The 27,426-nt window shown below is 37.4% G+C and overlaps 1 protein-coding gene across 2 annotated transcripts in view; it reads left to right on the top strand.

The window, feature by feature from the left end:
* Positions 1–1,823: 1,823 nt before the first annotated feature.
* The window catches only part of LOC150075051 (uncharacterized), a 98,912-nt gene continuing 73,309 nt past the window's right edge, over positions 1,824–27,426 (top strand). For both annotated transcript variants that reach the window (XM_090388217.1, XM_090388216.1), the window contains exon 1: positions 1,824–2,673. The gene's annotated coding sequence lies outside the window, so the exon portion shown is untranslated. The remainder of the gene's footprint in view (positions 2,674–27,426) is intronic.

Raw genomic sequence — 27,426 nt, 5'->3', positions numbered from 1 at the left:
AGGGGGGTAGCACAACGCGGCCTACTTCTGATAATTGTTGATCTGCTGATTACCCCCTCCCCTCACAACCCCAAACCTACTTTCGAGGACAGACAATGATACTGAATTTTTAACAACTTTCTACGGGGTAGTTCCCAACGTAGGAAGTGGTTCTAATAATACACACTCACTGGTCAAAAAATTAGAAACATATTGTGAACCACTTGTTTCGGTAATAAATCGAAAGATTCGACTGGAGTGGTGCTGCCAACGTCAAGACTGGAACTGTGGTCTGAGGGCTGCGATTTACACTCTTGTCCACTACTCAAGCGGCTGGAGTTGGTATCATAGTATGGAGTACGGATTGGGTCCGCTCCCACTGTTGTAAAGTCGCATTTCCTCCGATGAATATCCAACCGATTGCAATGGATTCTTTCAAACGACCGTGCAAAAATTTGTATCTGAATGGTTCAAGGAATATTCTTAAGGTTTCCATTATTTGTCCGCTCCCCATTTTTCAGATCTGAATCTAGTTGAGAATATCTGGGATGTGTTGGAAAGCGCAGTTCTCTACCGACCATAGTGGTTTTCCACAACTGCTCAATCATTATCCGTGTGAAGTAAACAGAACCCTGTAAATGCCAGAAGTGTGTCGTTCTTTTGGCCGCAGCGCCCATAATGTGACTCAAAGTTGCCCACCACCTTCAGTAAGGTCAGCGACCCAGCCAGAGAACTATGGACTGCTTGGGCTCCCCTTCTAGAAGGGGGAAGGGTGAAGTAACTGGGGAGCCCACCCAATCCAGGGAAAGAGAGAAAGTATGCAGAACCAGGGCCCTATAAAGTAGAGCGTCGTATGGCAGTTAGCAAGGGTTGCCGAAGTCTTGTATTCAGGGGCAACTCTAGAGGATCGTACAGCAGCTAACAAAGGATTCTATTGATTCCACTAGGTGTCCGACTTTCTCAGTGGAGTCCACACCAGAAGTCTTTGGTCTGTAACTGGGGAAAAAGTTGTGACCACCATTATATGCTGCGTATAATCTATGGCCTGGTTTCCAGATTTGTGGAATGACAAAACATATTCACTAAACCATTTGGTTTGAAACCAAATTGCCATTCTACGCTTGGAAGCTTTCTGTGATAAATCTTTATCGATTAAATGAATGTGATGGCCATCTTGCTGGACCTAAGGAACGAGCGATCCCGTGATTAGCATGGTGGTTATAACTGTTTTCATCCAGTTAACCAACCAAAGAATACACGCAGTTTGAAGATTAATACGCTGGAGAGAAACTAAAGCCTCGGGTTTCTCCAAATTATGCTAATTAGTGGGGTCCACTCGTGTCAAAAGGGGCTTTTCAGTCTTTTAGAATTATTTTTGATTCATTCGTGTCTTCTCTTTACAATTTAGAATTCATAAATTATTTTGCACGATTTTATAAAAAATGTGGCATTTAATGAAACGGTAAGCTGTAATGCCCGTATTAAATAGAGGGGAATTCTGGGACATCTGAATAGAGGGCGCGAGTGTTCTTGTTTCATTCTCCAGTAGACGGGCACGGGAAAGGTAATTGCCAACTTTAAGGAACGTTTTCAGTGTACCACATGCGTACATTCTGTTAAGGTTTGAGTTATTTGTTTTGCCTTATTTCGCATTGTGGAAATTGAGATGTCCTCTCGTATTCGTTTCTGCGCTTTAAAGAAGCGATGAAACTGCTGTAAAACTCTTAATAAGCATTTGTGTGGACACTTTTTACTAAAGTCAGGAGAGGACTAATTATCGCTCTGACTGTGAAAGTGAATTCGAAATGCCACTGGGTGTGGTTTGCTCTTCTGAAAACTTTTTATTCTGCATAATTTAACGCTGCAATAGTCCAAATATCGGCTTATTTAACGCCGCGCGTGATTCTTTTCCAAACTTGAGGAGTCGCCAACCCTAGGAGCGAAAGATTACGATGCCCGTAGCTACGGCGCGAAGATCATTTATCAGTGGCCCGTCCTGAACATACCCGTGAAAAACTTGTTCCTGGTAGGTCACGTGAGTGGCCTAAAGCGGTCAGGAAACTGACGTTCCCGAGTCGGGCCAGGCTAGAAAGTCTAATCTGCCCTAACCACTTGCCCCAGCGAATGAGAAAGCGAGCAAACCGCCCAGGTTGGTCGCTTGGCTGGCTTCACTCGGGCAGCGAACACGCTGGAACGTGCAACCACTGATCGCCAAGACCGTTAGTGTGATCGGGCGTTGAAGCTTCGAACGAGCAGGTGGCAGCACGCGCAGAAGTTGTCGGCGACGTCTAGTGTTTCCTCCGCATGAAGACGGGGAAGTCTAACTATTCTGTGGGGCACGTGCTTCGCGAGGTCCGCTCGTCGTGTCAACCGATGGTGATTGAAAGACCGGAGAGAAAGTGGTGGTGCTACTCGAAGAGTTCTTACTTAACACTTGTCCGCGGCAACAGTGCAAAACCCCTTCGCCCTTTGACCTGAGGTGTGCGCGTCAACTGGGGCAGCAACCCCACTCTCGAGGATAATCGTCGTTTAGATAATAATGTTAGCTGTGCATTCGTACCAAAACTAGAAGGTGAACGTTGTGTAATAGATCACTGGCAGCCCCTGTGTGGGGCTTCTCAACCTACACCAGGAAGGGATAATGGCCTGGATGGGATCCTACACTCCTAGTCATCCTCTGGTTCCTAGCTAGTGGTAAGTGGCATTTTAAGAAACAGGTTTCTTTTGTGCATAGTCTGATTAAGATAAAGCAGCCTAATTTCTTTTCTTTCTTTAATATCAACATTCCTTTTCGCATCTTACGCCCACCCCCATTACTTCTCAAACATATCCTCTGTTCATTTTCACATATTAGAAATTAATAAAACTAAAATCTGTCAGCTACTAAGTCAACCATTAACCAGAGTCAGTCAGGTCCGAATACAAAAGTTCTTTTGAACTTTAGCATCAGTCAAATGTGTTGTTTGTTCCTAACAAATACTTATTTTTTCACTGTGACCTGCTTGAAAATTTTCCATAAATTTAACCACATATTTTCGACTCCAAAAGTAGCTTTGATTTTTATCGTATAAAAGCATGAATCAAATTTTATTTTTCTTCAAAAATCAAAATGATTTTTGAATAAAGTTGTGTTTAACTTCCTTGGACTATCTTAAATGAGTTTTTGGTTTAATTTAAAACACAGCCTGACGAGTTTAAGCTATGAAATCAATATTTCAGTTACTGAAGTATTACATTTCTCTGGGGGCGGAGGATGTTGAGGGGTGGTGGAAATTACACTCACTGTACTGCGTTACGTAAACTTATTCTTCATTTGTCAGCCATTGGCTTTATTTAAACCCTTTGACTTCAGAAAGAATTTAAAAGGTGTTTTAACAAGAGGAGTATATAACTAGGCTTAGGATAATCCTTTCCTTATATTCCAGTATTATATTCATGTCTAATGCTGCATTCCACTAAAAATATGCGAAAGTGAAATTATAATTTTAGTAGAAATGATTAAGAATGGCGTTGATGGGTGTGGTTGGAAAGCGGTTAGAAAGATAGACAATTAGGACAGGTGGAGAGCTTGTTTACTGAGCGAATGAGGAAATCTAAACGGATTAAGTAGGAATAAGTAATATGGGAAGAGTGCCAACTGTTCGACATTCATGTCACCCTCCATAACTGTATTTTATATACACTAATTACGCTAAGTGTGCTGCAGACTTTTTGTAACAGGACATCTAAATTGTGTTAAATTGCTTATAGTTTGTGTGATTAGATTTTAACAGCTTTGTGAGATCATCTTGCCGTGTTTTACAACTCCGCGTCCACTGGTTTTAAAAACCCGAGAACTGGTTTGGATTTCCCCTCCCCACCACCACTACAGTCAAAGATCGTTAATCTCAAACAAGGCAGGTTCATACTCCTACATGGCTTTTCATTTTATTTTAACATCGATCATTTTTGTAACGAAGACACCCTTATAGAGATACCCCAGAACCAGTTACAGCCATCAGCTTCCATTTTCTCCTCTTTCACATCCGTGAAGACCTCATTTTTTAACAGTATCCTTGGCATATATTACAACTATTATCATTAGCCCTAAATAATCGCAGTATTATTTGTATTTCATGAAGAAAGACCTTTCAGGAATTCCCAAAGAATGCATAAAAAAAAATCTTGCTTCTGACCATTTATTGTACACAAATTCATTGGATTGGTTACAGCTTAACTCGATAATTAAGGAAGAATCAATGAAGTTAATTAGTAATTCTGTCACAATAATAGTTGTGCAAGAGCAGTGGTTTCTAAAAGTTCAAAAAAATTCAAACAATTATGATGAACTGTTATGACAGTTCATCACAATTATGGCAATCAAGATGATTGTTAATTATATAACAATCATCTTGAGGAAAGCAGGTTTATAATTAAATTTCAATTTACTAATTTTTTCTTTAAAAAAAAAGTAAAATGAAATCATTATTTCATATTAATTTAATAAATACACCTTTATTATAAAAATAGTAAAAGCAGTGCTAATTATTAAAAATCTTACACGGTTGGATTACTGCATGATTTACAAAACTTGACATTGCAAGGAAGTTTTTTTTTTTTTTTTTTACGTCATTTGCAAGCATTTATGCTTGCAAGTTATGTCAAATGCTTTCGATGAGTCCAATGGTTTTGACCGTCACGGAAGACTACCAACAACATTGCTTTTATTCTTAACTGGCTTCTTTTTATTTGTCGGACAACATAAACAAAAGCCGGAAGAGATGTGCCCTGGAACAGTCAGTGAAGAATGCAATATTACAAGAGACCACTTCAGAAATATTCTAATAGGATTTCAGGTTGCTAGGACACTTCACTTTATACTACTCAAGAATATCTCATCGCAACCGGAGATATCAAGTCAGGTCCCCTTCGGTTGATTTAACGGACAGACGATGCTCCCTTCTTATGACATTTAAATTCTTTGCATAACATTGTTTTTTAATCCGACCAGTTTCTACTAAGCTGCTTTTTTCTTTCTTTTAGCTTAGTTTTATGTTTAAATTCCGAAGGCAATCCGACACTGCTCTATCATGGAGAGAACCAGACCAGGTGAAATAGTTGACACTCGCGATAACTAATCCAAAGTTCCATTTTTGGTACTTCGAGTGAAATCATCACGTTTCGAGTTCCATGCTGACTCTGAGGTGCCACACAGTCGTGCCGCTGTCTGTTTAGACAACACGCAGACTCGATTTGCTAATTAGGCTGACTCACTCGCACACTCTCCACTGATTCGTTTCACTAATTTATCTTTGAAAACCAAGAAAAAAAGTTGCTTAATTTGCCACATCTTGTGTAACAATGTAATTTTTCCTGCCTGCCTATTACAATGACCAATCTTGTTTCTGTTGCCATAGCAACATAAATCGCGCGCTAAGGAAAGATAAAAGTATTAAATTACATCTTAGAAAAAAGGAAAGGTGTTTAAATAAACTTGCATTTATTTTTTTCAAAAATAAAGAAAAATACAAGTATATTCCATTAATAAAAAATTAATTAAAGAATACAATTTTTTTTTAGATAAAATAAATTTAAGTTTAACATTTCTTAAAAAGATGAATCTACGAGGTTTTCGAACCACTTCTTTTAAGTTTATAGTATTCTAGCGAGAAAAGGTCACCCACATCAGTGACTCTCATTTACTATTTTTATATGCATACTCCACGTTGGAATATTCTTTAATTATTATTATATATTTGCCCACATATCGAAGATTTTCCTCTGAAATTTCTCATCCTACTTTTGAGCTGTCTTTTGGCTGTCTGCATTTCATGGCTTTGCCTTGCGTGGGTTCATTTATCCGAGAAAAATGATATTCAGTATCACACCTTGCCGCACTTCGAATTCCCCTCCCCCCCGATGTTTCCACTCCCTGATGCTATCTGATGACCCCTGGCCTTTCCTCATCTTTCCTTGAAATGTTTGCTGTGTCATTCCCTCCTCGCAGTTGAAACTCCCACGTAGAAACTTGTTTTCCTAGTTTTCTACGCTCCTCTGTATCTCCTTACCTTCTAATAAGTTTTAATGCGTCTCTTACCTCTGTTCTCACATCCTACTCTTTCATTAACTCTTCTGGTACTGACAGTGCAGAAAATGACGTCAGTAACCCCCCCCCCCCTCTTTTTTGAGCGCGTTAAGAGCGTTCAAAAATTCTTTCTAAATTAATGGACTCAACTACGTTTTAAATTATTTCCTGGCTAAACTGTTGAAAAGAAGCTATATTTGTAAATAAACGAAACTGTTTGGGCACAGTTGTAATTCTCATGGAATGTAGGCCAATCGGTTCTTTTTGTATACGTGTGTAAGTGTTCCTCTCGGAAGAATTAACCATTTCCACGATTTCTTACAAAGTTTCCTTACACTAATCGACTTAAGAAATAAGGAACTAAGAAAATTATCGATACAAAAGCCCCTTATCTTAGTTAAGGGATCTTAGTGATGTTGCTATGTTTAGACATGGTAGGAGATAGCAAGAAGACGCCAAGGAGCTGCACTTATCTTGTGCCGCAGTATCTCAGTTCACTGGACAACAGGTCCAGTTCGGTCACGTGATTTCAGATTCTCTTCGGTGCAGTAGCAAATGGAGATGGACGCCGTATTGTCTGTCGATGACTGAGCCCCCTCCCCCGTGGGGTAGAAGGACTGCCGTGATTATTAGGGCATGAACAAACGAAGTAGGTGAGTAGATGGGGGCCACTATTTGAGTTTTCCTAAAATGCTGTTTACCGTTCGCTCTCCATTGACAAATCGCTTTTTCACCCCTCCTGGTTAACCCATTCTTTGTTCGGTGGACATTAGAGTTTATCTCTGTGATTGGAGTCAACGAACTCTACTCGCAAATTGGAGGAGGGAAGGTACTGTCAGGATCGAGGTGGTTTGTTGTCACCCAATTTTGCCTCGGTGCCCAACAACACGAGGAGAGATAAGATCAAGATGGCTGACCTAGAAGGCTCGAATTCCAGTTCTGACTATTGCAGCCATCCTGGACAGCGTCAACCTAAGAAGGAATTTCATGTAAAGTACCTAGCTATATAAAGGAGAGAACAGAAAGTACAGCTGATTATTATAAGTAGTTTGTTTAAGCTATCTATAGCACTGTCTTGCTATTTATTTAAACAAGAAACAATGAAGAAGTGATTGCCTTCAGAGACAATAGAGGGCGAAAACATAAGTCTCTTTTCAGATATTACTTTCTTTAAGGAAAACTGTGTACAAAAAAGAACTCAAGGGGAGAGGGATATATACAGCAGAACTCAAATAAGAAATTCCTGCATAAGTTTGCCCCTGTACTAGGTTTGGTTTCTTATTTCCCAATTTCAACTCTGTATATTGTATTGTATTATTTTCCGCATAAAAAGTAATCATCATCGTCATCAGCCATTTTTAATGCACTGCAGGATGAAGGCCTCTCCAGCAACTTTCCGCTTAATACTTTTTTTTAAATATAGAAATTCTTTATTTTTATATTAAACAAACATTTTGGTAATCGAACAAGTGCATAGCATAATTGTAGTTCGTAGTAAATCGCCGAAGTAGGGTGAAATGGCATCGTTTTTTACATCTCATATTTTTAATGCCTTCACAACGAGTTGCCCTGATATTGCACTACCTCCAATAAACAACGCTTCGCCAGTGGAGAAGACTAATGTTACTTATTCTCAGTGGATCGTTTCTGTGTCTTATTCTAATTGTGACCTTTTAAGGTATGTTGAAACTCCAAAGGAGCTCATTCTTCCAATTTGGTCATGAGTTTAATGAACAGAATGTTAAGCAACTAGAAATCCTCAGTTTAAAAATGTTTCCCATAGAATATTTATAAATCTGAAATAGTACTTAAAATGCATGCGTATCTTTTCATTTGTGTACTTAATAATATTTCATACCCTTAGGTAATTTTCCCTTCTAAGAAGTTTTTCCTCGTTGGAAGTTCTAAATCTCCACTCCTTAGAAAAACTTCTTATCCGGGTTCTACTGTATTAGGGGAAAAATATCGGACAATGATATTTTATTTCTGTGGTAGATACTTGGAATGACCCTTCTATGTTTAAAATGTTATTGATATATGGAATTTGAATTAATATAAACATTTAGTCAGTATTTTTAGGAATGTTGGATTAAACTGAAAAATCTGCTTTTTGTTTGTCTTTCTGGTACGTAAAGGAAATGTCGAAAGAATATTTTGTGAATGGAGAAAATTTGATTAAAAAAATTTTTCACATACCATTACAAATTATTAGTTATGAAAAGTATGTAAAAGAAAGAGGTGTTTTAATAAATATACAAGTATCAAACAAAAGAGGCCAGAAATTAAATTTATTTTGTTATTATTGACAATTTAATTAAAAGATGGTGTTTTTTTTTTTTTTTTTTAATCTGCGATGATCCCAGATTTCATTACATTAAAATCGTACTAATAAAATTTAAGCAATCTATCCCCCCTTCCCCCCTCATATTTCTCATTACTGTGTTTGTGTGTATATCCACACACAGATGGTTGGACGTTATTGAATAGAAAAAATTAAAAAAAACTAGATCGAAACAAAAATTTCAGGTTATGTCCTAAAAGGGCAAATTCTGTATCCTCCCATATCCCCCCCCCCCATACAGAAATCTATTATCATTGGGTGCCTCGGCGCTTACCTTTTTAACAATTTCAACTCCTGTTCGTGAATAACGAATTCGATTCGATTCGACGACCGGAAACGTTCAGAGTGAGCGAATATTTGCCTGTAGATCGTATTACGGCGCGCTACTGTGAATTAAATTACGGGTATTTGAATGCCCATCTAATTATTTCCATTGTAGCGCAGTCATTAAAACTGGTTTATGCGTTGGTGTCGCGGGCGACAACTGAACGGAAGCGACAAGTTGCCGCCTTTTGTGTTTTAAAAAAACGACAAATTAACCGCAACGGGGCTTGTACCACGATGCCCCTTTTGGTCTCCAGTTCTTAAGACCCTTTTATCGAGATGGCATTCTTTCCACCGGTTCACCTACATGTCCCGCCTACGTACGTCGCTGTCGCTAGCAAACGTGGTATGTCGGCGGAGAGGTAGGGTGAAGGGGACGAGAGGTCAGGTCATCTACCTTCTTTCTGCGCATGGTTACGAAGACACCAAGTTTTGCCTTCGAGGGAATGAAAACTTACATTGTGGGTCAGCAGTGCTGACCTAATACGGAGAAGAGAGAGAGGCGGAAGGAGGGGGGGCGAACCTGGATCACTTTTTAAAAAAACTGAACGGAATTAAAGCAATTTTCGACCTTGAAAGAAAACTCGACCCCTCCCCACTGGCTGAGTGACGAGTTGTTGCTATGACATCACTCGATCACTGGAACGGTTCGCTATTTTTCAGTTAACTGCATCTGACAAAATTGCGCATGCGGGGATTTTGGTGACACGCGCAGTAAATTGCACGCTTGAACTGCTTCTTCTTGTAATGGCTTATGGTAGAGTCAATTATCTCGCTATCAAAGATTCGTTGGTAGAAAGGGGAGTGTCGATAACGAAGAGGAAATTCCAAGAGGTAATTATTGCCGCACACTTTCCTCCGAGTCTAAATTAGTTGTAGCAGCAGCCTTGAAGCCTGCCAATGAAGATGCTCGGAAACTTATGGTTACCTCAACAATTATTTTATGAGAGCTTATTTTTTAAAAAATAAAAGTGTCTAAATAAATCTTCATTTTTTTTAATTGCCAAAATGAAAACTTTCTTAAATCTTTAATTAATTTAAAGAATGCAATACTTTTTAATAAAAATAATACTCATTCCAAGAAGATGAAAACAAGAATATTACAAGACAAAATAAAACAATGCATTAAAATATGTATAAGTTTTCGTGCCAAATTGTAGACAACAATTAATCTATTCCACTGAAGTTGAAATATGTTCGAAATATCAGCACGAATGGATGGCTAGACACAGACGAGTTTTACCAATAACCTACTAAGCCTAAGTTGGTCTCCTATGGATGGTATGCTCATCCACATCCGAGCAATACACGGGCACCATTTTTATGAGCTCGCGATGTGTATTCTATGCACGTCAAAAGAAAAGAGCATCGCTTGGCTGGTCACCCATGGAAACAGGGGTGGTTACGTAACGCATCGTTTATTTGTTCTCTACCAAGTACGGCTAGATAATCCTCACTACGTGGTGTTTCGGAAGGTGTCGGTGCGGTAGTTTGAAACCGATCTCTACAAGTTTCGGTTTACTGCGCGAGAACCAATTTCTCTTTAGCCTAGAGTAGAAAAGCAATAAACATCGAAATACATTTTTAAAAAAAAATTCTTGTTGCTTTACCACTTTCTCACATTTATTACCATCCTACTTTTTATATTTATGTAGCCTTTATTTGCTTATATGACTGTTTTCTACAGATATTAACTGTTTTTAAGTAACCGAGTTTTAAACTCGATAATATGCGTTCTTTTACGCGTGTTAAAAATGATGAAAACCACCACCACTCAAAGCACAGATTGGTGCCCATTACCAGAGTTAGAAAAAAGATTTTAAGGAATCTAAAAAAAAGAAAAAAAAAACTGAACGCCGATAAAGCTTTCATTACAAATTTATGGCGCGCGGAAGGGTCAGTTACAGTAGGGGTTAAGTGCCGATAAACCATGTGTACACATTTAATGGTGTAGCTGCTGCCAATAAACATTCTGTCACACTGCTCGAAGAATCGGCTTCTCAGAATGTTAAGACGTCATTCCCAGCACTCTAAAGTACATTCAGCCGAACCCCAACGTTCCCTCATGTCCGCCTTCGTTATCTTTTGCGGGGGTTAAGGTGGATGATAAAGGAGACAATAAAAGTTAGCAGAATCCACCAAAGGGTTCAGCAACCAATCAGAGATCGCACGGTCAGATTGGGAAGATGAAAAATGACACTGCTACATCTTCCGAACGTCTCCACCTCGCCACCTGTACGAATCGTACATGACCCTTTCTTATGGAGAGGTCGCAGTGGTGCCCACTGGTGGCAAATGCTTTTATGTGTGCTGATATCTTCCATAACCTTGTCGAACTGATCGCCACCTGCTTTTTCTTCTCTAGATGGCTTGTAGATCACAAGAATACCAATCACTGGATCCAGTTTTATTATTAGTTGTTGCAGAGAGGTGTTATGGAACGTTTCCACTTGCGAGAATTTATTTTTATCCACCTGTAATCAGCTGTCATCTTGGGAGCAGCTTCAAAATCCAGATTATCAGCAGGAAGTCCGGCTAAGCCTCGAGATGCTGCTGTGGTTGTCTCATTCTATGATGACAGTATAAAAAAAAAAAAATTCTGCACAGAAACAGTAAAAATGCGATACCCTTGACCCTCCCTTCTCTTTTCATCTTTATGAACACCACGTTTGGAAGTCGGCCAGAAAATCTGATGCCTGCTGGCTTAGGGTCATCCACGAATTGAGTGATGAGAAAAGAATGGCGGGTAGCTCTGGGGAAGGGGTGTGAAGGCGGAAAAAGGTCGAGTCTGCCGCAGCTACCAAGGTCTTGAATGTTAACAGACAGCACCCTAGTGAGAGCAGAAACCAGCGCTGAAATCCCTGCGGATTACACGGCCTGTATCGAATAGAATGTTATACCCACAAAATGGCGAATAATGAAGCAAAGTTACTGTCATAATTGAGGTTTGAAAAGCTAATGGAATTTGTATGACAATAATTGAGGAACTGCGCCACGAGCTGCCTTGATATTGGACTATAAATAAAGTGCTTCTCCAATAAAGTGTATGCCTTAAACCTTAGTTTAAAGCATACATCAAGCATTATTTTGCAGATCTTTGCGATGCGATCCATTTGCGAAGGTGAAAGAGCCGTTGATTTAATTTGAGGACCATGACCTCAAAGAAAACAAAGAACGAAAGCAAACTTTTTTTTTTTTTTTTTTTCCCCCTTCGAGACTTGTTTCTCACCGAAATTATTGGTGCATGCAGATGTGAAAAAAATCAAGAAAAACTTAGTCCTGAACGAAGAAGCAAAGTAAATTAATCCTCGAAGTTCTGGGGGTGGGGAGGGAGGGCTGAATTTTACGCTTCGTTTATATAGATTACTTATTTAGAAAAGAATCTCTTTCAACTTAAAAATTGCCTTAAATGTACAATAATTTCATTACAAGCGGCCCATAAAAAGAATGTGCATCTTATACAAATCTCAACACTTCTAATACTTGGTTTCTTTTTCCCTCCATGTTTTATCACTAAAAACAACTGACGTTAATAGAACTCGTATAACGGGAAATTTCAGTCTTTATTTTTTATATCTTGGGCTGTTGCAAAACAACAGGAAATAATGACTCGATTAACAGCATTATGGAAGATTCTGGAGGAAAACCTAAGCTATTAACCGTGTAAATTACCTGCCTGTTCAATAACAAACATGTAGCACGAGCCCGGGACTTTCCTATCCATTTAACGTGATATTAAAGTACTTGATTTTAATATTTGATTACTTCCATGTATAGCGACAACATTTAACTGTGACATCAGGAATCGCTGACTCCTTCTACACTTTTAGGGAAAAGTAAGGGATCCTTCCGAACCTCGCCAAATTAGTACTCCTCTCCCAGTCCACGTTGGCGTTATTGAAGATACTTCAACAGTGGTTAGATTTCATCCTTTGAATGTAGACAATTGGTAATTTTCTTAGTATTATTTACTTTTAAGAAATGCAATTCTCTTTTGATGTTTGATCCGTCCTTTGATGTTTGTTCGTGAATGAACTTTGGACATTCTAAAATGCTCGTGTATTATTGTTAAAAATATTCCATGGGAAACATTAGTTTAATTCTTCTTTCTAAAAGCGTGTTACTATTCATGATAGCTCTAAAAATTTACATACAGAATAAAATAAGTTGTATGGCAAAGGGGCACAGAAAATGGGGAACGAGTAACTTGAATTAGAACATGTAATGGTTTTATGAATATCAAACAGAATGTGATTTACGTTAATAAAATGCTTCCATTTTATTTATTTTTTCTAATGAAAATTGTAGATTTTCATTAGAAAAAAATTAAAGAATAAAAACATTTTGCAGAACTTGAAAATTATTATTTGCATCACATTTTGAAACCTTTGCATGTTTGCTACGATTTTTACAGACACCTGCAACAAAATAGACAGAATTATGGATCCAACATCTCAGCCAAATACCGTGGTTATTTGTTGTCATGGAAGTAGCGCCACCTACTGACGATAAGTGGAGACTTTATCCCGATTTCTATTTTTGATGTAGTAAAATTTCACCCAATTTAGGGTCTTTTCATACGTAAGATCCTCTGCATCTACCCGGGTCATAATAATAGCATAAGAAAGCAAATCTTTATTACTTAATGCTGTAATCTTCCCTTTTTCTCCACAGTTGCTCGTGTGTATGTTTTTACAAATAATTTCTCTTTCTGTCTGCCAAAATGATGCATATTATTTCCTCCTTACGTTCTTTATCAACAAAGCATATTATGGAGAGATCTTCTTATTGGAGAAAGTAAAGCAGTGAACAAAGACGCCACCTCATGGTAATGAGCCTAATGAAGAACGCAACAGATGAAGTACTTTTTTTTTAACAAGCAAATGTACATTGTTCGTGAAGGACATCTCAAAGTCGAAAGGGAACAAAGAAAGGTACAATTAATCTCCCCAGGGATCAAGAATTTACCCGGAAGGCTGAACATTCCATCCAAAATGGAAGAGCAAGGAATAATTGCAAAAGAGGGTTAACAGGTAGAAGTACTTCTCATTATTTTCTAAAACATAAATGATAAACCCATTGGAAAGACAATAATAAGATAATGAACGTTGTCTCTGGTCAAATCCTCTTTATTAAACGTTTATGCCGAAATTTCTTGTTTGAAAACCTTATTGCTTCTTCCAGGTATTCTTCAAGGAGAACACCTGTCTTGTAACATATAAAACTTTTATTTTTTTCTTTGTCGTCTTGTTATAACATTCTCTATTGACCAGCTAGAAAACTTGCCCCAAGCTGCGAAGAAACACAGGTGTAAATCTTCAGATAACTTCCTTGAAGTATGTCAGAAAACTCCAGCTTTCATGTAGTCTTTAACTTCGGATATTTACTAAACTGGTTTGAAAACTAGAATTGCATTATTGGCTATTTACCAGAACTAGATAATAAGGTGAAATTTCATTTCTCGTGGACATAAGTAACCACTATATACTTATTAGTGAATGCTTTAACATGTACTTGTAATTTTTGCGATACATAAATATTTCAATATTGTCGTAGTCAGTTTTCAAGATGGCGGCTCTAACAAAGTGGCCGCCATCTTGAAATATTATTTGGATGGGATGTACACACGTTATGGTGACGGATGATTATCACTGAAAAGCATATGTAAGTGGCGTAAATTTCTAATACTTCGCGGATATTGATAAAAATATCCACAACTGAACTGCTAGTTTCAAATGAAAATAAGATCTTGTTTTTATTTTAGACATATGTCAGCCTTGCCCAAACATATCAAAGCTATTATTGCAGGCAAGGGATAAATAAATAAAAAAAAATCTTCCAGCTCTTCAAAATACACTTAACCACTCCCACGAAATTAAGTCGGAGGTTGAGAGACTTTGCTGCTTTTTCTTTACACCAGAGCTACGTAGGATACATTTTGTGACCTCTGAGGGCAAACCGTTCGTCATAACAACATAGAGTTATTAGTTACCATTTATTACTGTCTTCCCGTCCGATTTCTTAGATGCACTTTTCTCCACGGGACATTATAAATGTGTTTAAAGCCATCTGACGACAACGATAAATGCTCGATAAGAAGGTCTCTTAACACCGATCCAGTTGTAAGCTGCAGGTCACGAGTGTAGTATCACTAATCACACAACCATGCTAAAGATCCTTGACATCTTAAGCATTAATGGATCCGAAAACATAATTCGTCACAGTAATGGTCATTTTTCTCCAGAAATTTTCTTCCTAGACCGTGAGGGTGCGAGATTATCCCGACCTCAGTTTTATAGCGGAATGTTTTCTGAGATAAAACTGGAAATGTTTTCAAGCTTTCTCTATTAAATTACCAGCTTTTCAACATAATGAAATCGATATATATTTAAATATTTTATCTTAAATAGTTAATTTTATCGCAAATTAATCTTTGTTTTGTATAAAAACCATTTATTACCACTTATATTGAATGTCACATTATTAATGACAAGGCGGAGGGATATTATTTCTAACAGATTGTAATTTATATTATTAGAGATTAATCGGCTCTTTCCAGTTGTGGTACTTTCATTTGGACTTTTTTTTTTTTATTAGTCCTTTTATATTAGGACCGTAATTGGGGCATGAAGGCTAAGTAGCGGTATGTGACGCACTAATGGTGAATAATTGCAACCAATGCATTTTTTATGAAGAGTTTGAAGCTTACTTCGATCGTGTATAGTTCCGCAATAAAACATAGTTTATCTAAGACTAAACAAATATTTTAATTAAATATTTCTGTTCATTTTAAATCAACAAAGGCTCGAGTAGTTCAACCAAAATATTTGAAATGGCACTGATATTAATTCGCCAAATCCATGATAACGCTTCATACGCAAAAAGTGCTGCCCAGCTGTATACATGCGCCCCACTACAGTATAAGCTGCAGAGAATACAGAATTGTCTGGTCCGCTTGGTGAAGCTGAACTATTGTCATGCCAACAAATGCGCTTTTGTCAGAGAGAACATGGTTTTGTAGCACTTGAAATCCAGATGATGGGGCTCAGGATATTGAGTTTGGTTTTCATTGAAAAGTTTTCCATTCTCTGCTACGGGCAATAAACTCCGATGGTATCTTGACAAAAGCTACTCAGCCCGGTTCTCTCAATAGGAAAAGAATGCTGTAGAGTTATCACGAGGGAGGCCTTAGAAGACTTCGGAAGCTAATTTAATTGTCACTACTTCACTGCACGATCGATTTGCAGAGAAGAGATGCGGGCGATAACATTAAAAAAATATTGTATTTCTCCTTTGAGTGATGGGGCTATAAAAGTTTAATCCGCTTCAAATAGATCAGAACAGCACGTCACGTTTTAACTCGACTAAACCATGTTTGCGGTCTTTCTTTCTTTTGTCTTTGATATAAGATCTTTCGAAATATTACATGGCACAGCTTATGTACACTATCGATCAAAAATAGGAGAGCACAATTTTGCCCCCATCTTAAAAATTGGGAATGATTCGCATGCATTCAAGCTGTAATATTAAGAATAGAAATATCGTATAGAAATATATGGATGCTAAAATGTGTCATTTGTATTTCGATATTGTCTTTATTAGATTATATCTTTCAGAATTCAGGTTTCCTGCTCTATATTTAGGTTTATTATTCGCATTGCATACTGATAAAATGCAAAATATGTCAGATATAGAAATTATCCTTAGCTTTTCGATTCATTTATTATTCTATGGAGGGAGCTAGTCCAGAAATAAGTGAAGAGATAAGAAGAAAGACACACTTAATAATTAAGAGAATGTTAACGAAATAAGATAGTAATCCAGATATTTAGGACGCATGGTTAGTACTGGTGTGTTTATGTTCTGTCTACGTTTCTTCCTGGAGGCTGAGAATAAAATAAGTTGTATGCCAAAGGGGCACAGAAAATGGGGAACGAGTTACTTGAACTAGAACATGTTATGGTTTTATGAATATCAAACAGAAGTTTGTGATTTACGTTAAGAAAATGCTCCATTTTATTTATTTTTTCTAATGAAAATTGTAGATAATGCAATGGTTTTAATTGACCATTTGTTTAAAAGATGACAGTCTGTTTCAAGAATGACTGGTTCTTCATTAAATAGCAAATAATCTAGTGGCAACACGGCAAAACATTTGCATAAAAGTTTTTCTGCCATGCGGTATACGAAATTGGTTTTCAAGCAGTGCAGTACTAGGTTAACTCGTTATAAAGGCAAGGGTTCTTCTGTGAGAATAAGAGCATCGCATATTTTTCATTCAGTTTATTATAAGCGAAAGTAGTTCTGCTCAGAAACAGAAAATATGCTCAGCACTGGTGTAGTTGTAGTTTCGTTTCGCTTCCTGCCATAAAAACAGAGAGGGAAAAGCAGTCAAGGCTGGCCAGTTCTCAATATCACGCATGTGTAATGACGTTCGTTTTTCTCTTTCTCTGAAATAGAAGAATAATTAAAACGTTTGTTCCCTCGTGCTTTTAATGACACTTTAGGAAGTGGGTATTTTAAAATCTGTTCCCTTGTTTTCCGGAAGTATTGTTATGTGATCGTTTGCTTACTGAAGGAACGCAGAGAAACAATGCCTATTGTGCTGTACACTGGCACGACTTCTTAACTTTCCAGGTGCTTAGCACTGAGATTGATCCGGCCCTTTGATAATACCTTGCCGGAAGTAGAAACAGGTCTCTGTGTGGTGCCGCTCGCTTCTCTCAGGTCAAGTACACAGCACAGATAAATGAGTTAGGATACGACCACCTGAGCTAAGGCAGATCACCAAGCTGACAGGGAATCCTTCCCTCTCGACTCTACTCCCCACTTTTATTCTTTTCATACTTTGGCGCATCTTTCTCTTTCTTTCTATCATTTGAAGAAACATACCCATAGAAATAACATCACTACTTGGGACGTGATTTTGTTAGTTTGTATTTAGTAACATCTTATTATAAGGCTATCTTAAAAATAAAGGTGTTTAAATAAATTTCCTTTAATAAATAAAATATTTAAAAATATTTCTAATAAATTTAAAGTTTAGCTTAAATCGCATTTGTCAATTTTTTTATAAAAATAATTAAAAATGAATTCTATATTTTTTTACCTTTTTTATTGCAACTTTACGAAGACTTTAAAATGAATATTCAATCAAAAATGAACCGATTCTGCAGCATAGTTGCTTTTCTGCATGTCTTCGGACAATAAAACAACACTGCTGAAAGATAATACCTCAGAATGATTTATATTGTTGTGTGGAGAAATAAGTTAAAAATCTACTTTGCGAATTTTAAAATAATTTAAATTTCAAATGCATTATTTGATACTAATGGTGGTGTAATCAATGAGGAATTCCTTAAAGCTTTTCAAGAATGAGTGGCAAGACATTCTCTAGATCAGCGTTTCCAAAACTGGGGTCCTAGACCAGTTCCAGGGGGTTCGCGAAACGGGCCCTCTGGAACTGGACGTATTTGTTCTATGCAGTTCGAATTTTCTTTTCATAAAATCCAGTGTCCATACATACACAGAGAAACATATGCACATACAACTTATATATAGGGGGGGGGGGAGAGGAACTTTTTTTTTTTGAAGGGGTCCGTTGATCTGAGTAGTTTGGGAACCACTGCTCTAGAGCCATTTCAGATATAGATGTATTGTATCGTTATTGGACAAAATTCGTGTACAAAGTCTAACACAAGATATCCAAGATTAAAAATTAATATAAAATTATATTGTAAATAAATTTATTTTGTAGAAAATCTCAAAATGATCTATCAATGCAAATATGATTGCTGAGATTAAAAATTCTGCTAAAAGCCTATTTGGTTTTTGTATGAAAGACATTATTAATAAACGAATAATTTAAGTTTTTTTTTTTTTACATTTGAATTTATTTTCAGACGGTGCTCTTCAAATGTGCTGTGCAGTAATTCTGTGCCTTAAGGAGAATGTTTCTGCTGCCGGGGGATATAAAAGAGGGCAATTACGCCATTAACACTCACTAGTACTTTCTTAATTACTATAATTTTTTGTGTACGTAATGTGAGAAACTGGAAAGCTTTTCCATAAGACATGCTGTTAATAAGAAACTAAATCGGTGGAAGATGAAATAGGCACTCTTGCCAGTGGTTAACTTTACTAGGCTATCATAGTTTCATTCCACTCTGAATATGCGATGTGTGATATTTCATTGAAACTGGAGAATGCAACGTAGGTGGGGAAGATTGAATGACCTGATTTTTTTTAATCTCTAAAAACTCATCCGTACACCCTTCGTGGGTGTAATTCGAACATCTGTTAGTAAAAGGGCCTTCGTGAACATACCGCAGGGGTGAGGTTATATATTTCTAGTATGACAGGATTTTCGTATTTTAAACGAAATGTTGGGTGAACTCCGGCAGAACATGGGAGTGATCAGAACCTCTTAGGTATTTAGAATGATTCTGTTAGCGTTAAGACACTTGACTTTTTTTTTTTTTTTGTGTCCCCTAATGAATATAGTTTCCCACGGGTCTTCTTCAAGCAGAGGAGAACAAGATCAAAGGTTAAAGCAAAAAAAAAAAAAAAAGATGGAATGCCCAAGTACGTTTTTTTTTAATCACAAAAAGAATCTTATTTTTTTCCCCCTAAGTAAAACGTAAATGTTTTTTCCGATTGTTATGACTTCAATGGGCTTTTTGGAACCATCAACTGAGCGCGAAAGGTCACTAAGTGCTCTGACGGAAATGGTTTAATTGAAACGCTAAGTGAGAGTTTAGATATCAGCGGAACCATTGGTGGGGGGGAAGCTAGGAACTTTCGCTTAGCTTTTTTCCAGTTTCATAATCTGTGGCGACTTCGTCTAATCGGATGGCCTGTGGACAGAGGTCACGGATTTCTTCTAACAAACAAACAAAAAATAATAACTGGACGCAATAGAGGGATGGTTTTTCTGAAAGTCACGTGCCTTCGCTTCTAAAATGGCTTCTTACAAGGTTGAAAAATCTGCATTCGGTCGAAAACTAGATAGCTTGTTTAATACATATACAAGTTCCGATATTCTAACTGGTATATAACAGAGTGGTTTGTTATAGATTTCCCCCCCCCCCTTTATCAAGTCCTGGTTTATTTAAAGTAGTTTTTATTGCATGGTAGCGATCAAGGGGGGGGGAGGATGTACAACGTGAAGACTTTTATGAATAACTTTATTCTTTAAAATTTAAAATCATTCTTGGTTCGATGACCAGCTTGTAACAGACTTCCTCCATCAAACTTAAAATAGTAAGTGGGTCATATAGCGATGGGTGGACTTGCATTGACTGAAATGGTGAGAAAGATGTCACATATTGTACTGTTACTTGCGTTTGCATTGCACATCTGCACAGGAATATAAAAACTGGGAGCCGATTTTAAATTAAAAAGGGTGAATGAAAAGTTTTCATATAAAATACGGTGTGGGAACTTAATATGGTATAAGAGTTTAAGGCTTTTCCAATTCATTTCATTTGTATTAAAAAACATTTTAATATTTTTAGACCTCTGTATTGGCGTTGTTTCCATTCCCATGTACACGTATAAGAATGTAATCGGCTTTGAAATGGAATCAGCTGTGGGGAGGGGACACAGTATTGCCAATGTTTATCAATTTCTATCAATAACTCAAGGATTCGATGTATCGCTCTCATTTTTCTATATATATATATATATATATATATATATATATATATATATATATATGTTTTTTAATTCTTTAAGTGAATCATATTTAATGAAAAGTGAGTTTTCTTTTTTAGTAAAAATAAAATCATTTCAGACCCCTTTTTCTTCTTTCTATATTAATTTTAATTAGTACACGCATCCAACTTTCACAAATCCTTGCTATGTGTCCTAAAACGTGAAAAGTTCAAAGAATAATTTAGGATATTTTGAATTAAGCTACAGTAGAATCCGGATAAGAAATTCCCGCATGAGAAGTTTTCCTTTGTACTAAGTTTGGTTTCTTAACCGTATTTTTGTCTATCTACGGTTTTGGCTCTAATTATTCGTCCATCCTTACAGTTTTATTTTAACGCTACAAATATTAATCATACTATATTATAATTTTCTAATTTGGAAGGATGAACTCCGAAGGAATAAAAAGAAAGGCTTTGACATTAAAAAAAAAAATCTGATGTCATAAGAACGGTGGAATCAAATCCCTCTTGCACAGGAGTCGAGGTGGCAAAAAACTTAATATGGCAGTTTCTACAGCAAACGGAATTATGCCACGAAAAGAAGTGTTGAACTCAAATGCCCCTAATGTTTCATGTAAAGTTAAAAGGAGACTAACTGGAAAATATGGAGATGTAGAGAAGGCATTAGTGGTTTGTTTTAAGCAGATATCTGCAAATGTTCCAGTTAATGGCGATTTGTTGAGAGAAAAGGGCATCGAAATTGCTGATAGGCCTGGAGTGGATTTCATTCCTTCTAATGGGTGGATTGATAGATTTAAGAAGAAATACAGTTTAATTTACGGAGAGCGTTCTAGTGTGAATATGTTACAAGTTGATGAGTGGAGAAAAAGGAAACTACATGTTTTGATCAAACAATATAGAAAGTGTGATATTTTTAATGTTGACGAATTAAGACTCTTTTATAACCTACTTCCTAATAAGACATGCATTCAAAGGACAGAATTGCCATGGTGCTAAACTAAGTAAGGAGAGAATTACAGTGTTAGTGGGGGCTAATATGGATTGCTTGTGATAGGAAACCCCGCTGTTTCAAGAATGTGAAAACACTTCTATGTAAATACAGGAACAATAAAACAGCATGGATGACCTGTGTCTTTTTGATGAGTATTTAAGAGCTCTAGATTCAAAGATGGCAGGAGAGAATAGAAAAATCCTTTTGTTTGTCGATAACTGCCCTGCTCATCCAAAAAATAATGAGCACTTAGACAATGTCCATGTGGAGTTCTTCCCTGGTGATTCCACGTCAGTTGTGCAACCAACGGATCAGGGAGTGACCTTTTGACGAACGGGATTTCCTACAGAGTAGATTGGGATTTACAGTAAATTTTTAAGATTGTTGAGATTATGTTGTGAATTGCGAAGTATTAAAGATATTTGCACGAAGATCAAAACACGACTGATAGTGAGTCTTCTAAGAAGTTCTAAACCTCCGGTCCCTTGGAAAACTTCTTATCCGGGTTCTACCGTATTTTGTTTTATTATTAATTACTTTAATTTTAATCTATGAAATTTAAATTTACACGATCTAGTTTTCATTTGACTCTCGTAGATAGGAATCATATTTTAAAAGAAAAAAAAATCAGCTCTTAAGTAAATGCAAATACATTTAGGAAACTCCTTTGTCCCAATATAAATGTATTTCTTCATTTGAGATTTTGCTTATTTCGCTGAAGTTATACCGTTTACTACGTTTGCGTTAACACCAAATGACTGTCCAAAATTATGACCAATTTTTCAACTTTTCTTTGTAGTCTGCGGAGACGAGTTTAAAAGAACGGAGAGTGAGAGAGTGCAGTATGAAAAAAGTGCCCCTGCAGGTACTGTTGGAGTTTATTGAACTCTTCAGTTGGTTTCCGGAACAGGTACGATAGAAGTGAACTTATGGTGTTTTAAAATGACGTATTTACTGCTGATATCCCTATTAGAGTAGTTTGGCCAACTTGTTACTGCAAGCTGTTTCAGGAGAAAGAAAGAGAGTAGGTCGGCAAAATGGAGAGACATTTCATCCAGATTGACCAATTTCTTTTCTGCATGTCTTTAGTCACATGATTAGAAATCAGATCTATTTGAACAAATTTCCAGACATCCTCCGAAAGATATGAATTTAAGCGTACTACTTAAACATTCTATTCATCCACTTTTCTCTTCCCCACCCTCTTGGTTTCCTGGCTATAAGACGATGTCACGAACCACTGATGCGTTTAGAAAATTGCTGTCTCAAGTCTGTATCGTGATGTCTGCCTCGTGCTGAGTCTCGCCCTTTATCAAGAGCGTGAATGTTAAGACATTCTTGCTTTAATGGCATGAAAAGTGTTACAAAGTATTTAATTATCTAGTCTAGAAGTGTTACTGTTGGAGTTGATAACAGACTGATATGATCAGGATTAAGCCAGAAATCAATGCCCCCACTTTTCAACAACAATTTTAACAGAACGAACTAAACAGATTAGAAGAGGCAGTAATAATTCTACCTCTTCTCGTCATATAGTTGTATACACGGATTAAGAAAGAGTGTACTATTTAAAAATTTATATAAAGGAATATGTTAATTGATTTTAAAATATATTTTGTTTTTATTATTAATAAATTTAACGTAGATACACGTACCAATATAGCTCCCAGCAGCAGCCGATTTCGCATGTTTGTACACTACAAATGTAAATAATTGCTTTGACTTAAATTATCCTGACTTCCGGTTCATATTACATACATAGTATGTGAACAAGATATATAAAACAATTCCATTTGAATGCTGGAAAAGTCAATATTTTCCAATTACGGTTTACGATATTAATGCTTCTTATACCAGTTCTTTTAGTATATTTTATATCTGCGCATGCGCCAGAAGTTCGCTGTTGAATTCGTTTCAGCCGTTAGAAGGAAAACAATTTTTATCTCCTTCACATACTGAAAGCAAATGTTAATTATTTTAAGGATATATTTAAAACAAATTAAGCGAGCTTCTCGACATCTGGTTTGTGTTTTAATATAACTGAACAGGATGTAATATTTGTAAGTAATTCTAATATTTATCGGTCCTTGAGGCTGTCACAGACGTTCTCTCATGCATGTCAAGCTGCGAGTCTAAAATGCTGATGTAACTGATATTCCGGTGACACATTAAAATGGACCAAATTTAGGCAAAGTCCGGTTAGTCTGTGACAGTCAAATCCTCTGCTTGCACCTTCACGGTGGCGGGACTGTTAATAACCCTGGATATAACTGATATGCAAGTCCTGAAATACGGTACCTAGTATACTGGAGATGACCTCAGGTGCGAACTGACGTGAGGTGTGGTGCCCACATCACATGGGAGAATGCCGCCCCTCTGTGTTACCAAACAATACTAAGTGGTAGATGACTCTCATCAACCCGTGCAATACAACCGTTTGCTTATTGGAAGCTTGAAGTGGTGAAACCCATGTTTAGTCTCCAACGCAAAGTCCGGCAACCCCCCCCCCCTCCTCCGATACAGTATGATTGATGTTATGATGGTCATCCTGGCGAGATCCAATCTGCCTTACTTTTCGAGGGTACAGTTCTAAAACGGTGTTCACAGGCCTGCCTCTAGATGGTTCGCCGGACCGAACCTATTGGTAAACTCTAGAAGGCTTCCCGATTAGCTAGAGTATAATCTCGCTGCCTGTACTCTGCCAGATATTGACTGGAGGGAGTCCGAGTAGTGTGTATGCGGGAGCATTGTCGAGGCCACATTATGTGAAGGAGTTCAGTGGATTTTTGTTGTGTGTACGAATCTCATTACTTCATAAATCATGTCCTCCCCACCTTTCCTTACTACTAAATATATCATGAATTGTCAAACTAATAGAAAAAACTTATCTGCAAAAAAAAGATCTAAACCTCCCAAGCACTTCCTAATTCATTTCACAAATATACGTGGTCTCAATTCTAATCTCAACGATGTTCATTTCCACTTGCAGTCTGTCAAACCCCATGTACTCTTTCTGAGAATCCCAATTATCAGTTGATTCAACCACTGCTCATCTCAGTTGTCCAAATTATTGCGATTCATTTTGCTTCAGAAGTGGTACTTGAGCATATGTCCGTTCCGATATTCCCTGTCAGAGACTTGGTAATTTGTAATCTCCTCTTTTCGATCTTCTCTGGTTTAAAATCTCTCTACCTCATTGTGTCAAATTCATCTGTTGTCTCTACCGTTCTCCCAACTCCACTAATCACTTGGAACTCTGACTTCCTCTCTTTGAAACTTGAATTTCTTCAGTTCAACTTTCCTAACAGTGAGGTAATTTTCTTTGATGATTTTAATGTTCACAGCTCCAGCTACACGCAGAGCCTCTGAGAGGAATTTTATCAGGGGATACAAAGTCTCTATCGGGCTCCCTTCCCTTCTCCGTTAGTCATCTTGTTTTTATCCACTACGGTTTTATGCCATGAGCTGTAGCCTAGAAGGCTAAAAAGGGTATGGAAGATGAGAGCGGGGAGGAATGGAGCGCTCTGTTGATTTTTCTGCATTTGAGGCCTTATGCTTTTTTTTAGAAAAATTTCGAATCACAACATAAATTCATTGTTCTGGCAATGTTTGATTCAATTAACTTAGGCTGGCCAAATCCACAAGACGTTCCCGAGACATTGTAGACCTTTAAATAATTCTTAATCAGCTTGAGTTTGCTAAATGTGACCACTCTGCAGAAGCTACTGTTGCTGGAATTTTTAACAGTATTCTTAAGCTAACACAAATATTTGGAAACAGATCACTAAGTCTGTACTCTGTTAACAAGTTCAACAGATCTAATGGCTTCAACTGCACATTTACAAAATTTGCACTTTCTGAAATAGCCCTCTTCTGGCATATCATCTGTGTCATTCACTTCCTCCAAGTTAGCATCAGGTGTGCTGTCATCATGCGGCCTTGCCTTCTTGTGCCTAACTCCACCACATCTACGGGAGAGTTTTATTTCTATCTTTAGGTTTGACGCAACTAATTTGGCTTTATTCCACATGTATTTCCAGTTGTTTCCAAGTTTTGTCAGATCTGTAAGGAGAGTTTCTGTTTGCTACTTCAACATCCAGTGTGGAATCTCTAGCTTGGATGACCTTGCAGATATCTATGCCATCTAATATTTTGTACCACACAGGCAAAAGATGTCACATATAATAAAACTCCATTTCTTGTTTGGGCCGTCAAATTTAGTTCTAGGAGGTCTTCCAGTGCTAATTTAATGCCAGGCAAGTGAGCTGCAAAAGGCTTTACACATTCAACACGATCTGACCATCTTGTTTCAGACATACCATGAAGAGAACAACCAAATATGGTTTTTATAGTAATTCCCACCGCTTAGGACTGGAACTGAGCAGGTGGTACAGTTTGAATTGTTCCAAAAAAGGTAATTGCTTCAGGTATGCATTCAGCAGCATCATTTCCACATAAGTTGAGTTAGTGACAACCGCAAGGCGAAAAAATTGTTGTTGAACATTGTTCTTGTATTTTTGCTTGTGCGCCGTTGTATTTTCCAGCCATATTTGCCCCATTATCGTAAGCTTGAGCTCTACAATCACTGAGAGGAATGCATGTTCTTTCAATGTATCAGTTATCAACTGAACTATTTCTTCCCCTCTTTTGTTGCTACAATCTGCGAACTTGAGAAATCTTTCTTGAATCTCATACTGCGTTTTCTTAAAAGTAGGTATCTCAAAAGAAATGTTGTTTGTTCAATATGGGAGGAATCTGGTGTGGCATCTACTATTACTGCAAAGTACTTTGCAGATTGCCTCTCCAGCAAAATGTGTTGTTTCACAAGATTCGAACATTCTGCAATAAATTCATTTTGTGAGTCAGATAATGAACTTTAAGCCGCTCACTCCTTTTCTGTGACTCCTCTACACTTAGCACATGATCCTGAAGGATGGGATCCCACCTGGGAGCAGTTCAATGAGTCCTAGAAAGTGTCCATTGTTTGAATCACCAATTCAATGGAATGAACCAGTAAATGCCAGACCATCTTCTCCCAAGAAGAGTACATCGTTGATGCGCTTTAAAAGATTGTACCATTTCACAGCTTCAGTTTTGATTCACACTTCTAAGATGGTGTCAACTCCTGTCCCAGACAGCACGCGCCTTTCTAGTTCTCGCCAAAGTAACATATTGCTTTTTTCATATTTTGGGATCCTGTAGGAAAGTGGTAGTAGACTAGTAGTAATAGTACTGCTATAATTAACACGACGTACATTTTCATTTAAGAGAACATGCTACTACAATTAAGTTCAAGCAATGTCAACATCCACCAGCCAACGATAAAAGCCATTCCGATTTTAAATATTGTATATTAATATACACTTTACCTTTTCATGATTCGTGTACAAATTGCATACCTACTTAAGTTTCTTTGTAGCATAAAACCATTGGCTTATCAGAACGTACAATATGTGATGCCTAATCTTTTGATTAGGCTCAGCCAAGCTGGCGATCATAGTTATCATCATTAGGCCACAAAAGTTCTATAGATAAGCTATGAACTGTGCAATAACGTGTAATATAGGTTACAGTTAATACTTTGAACCCTGGGCCTGGGTACAATGTACTCCTTGCACCCCTTCGCCATCATAGGTTCTGGCTACACGGACCTAGCTTATCGAGATGCTGTGGCTTTTGCAGTTACTAATGACCTCGCACGGATTATTCATTTACTTACTAGAATACCAGACAATCCTAACTACTTAACCAACACGCTTGATCTTTTTCTCACAAACAGTCCTTCCAAGTACTGTACACATTCAAGGTGAGTGGTCCTCTAGGCACCTCAGGTCACAATTTGGTGATTGTATCTTCCCCAATGGAGCCTTTCCCTCGTGTTCTTTGGAATTACAAGAATTCAAAATGGGATGATCTGCGAGATTTCTTTTCTTTTTCTTGGTCGGATTACTGTTTCAAATCTTCTGATGTCAATGTTTGCTCAGATCGTGTCAGTGAAATTATTCTTGTAGGAATGGAATCCTTTATTCCACACTCCATCTAAAAATCTCCT

This window comes from Mastigoproctus giganteus, chromosome 14 (assembly GCF_048544385.1).
Source record: "Mastigoproctus giganteus isolate SK-2022 chromosome 14, ASM4854438v1, whole genome shotgun sequence".
NCBI lineage: Eukaryota > Metazoa > Arthropoda > Arachnida > Uropygi > Thelyphonidae > Mastigoproctus > Mastigoproctus giganteus.
This window is presented reverse-complemented; position numbering and strand designations above follow the sequence as displayed.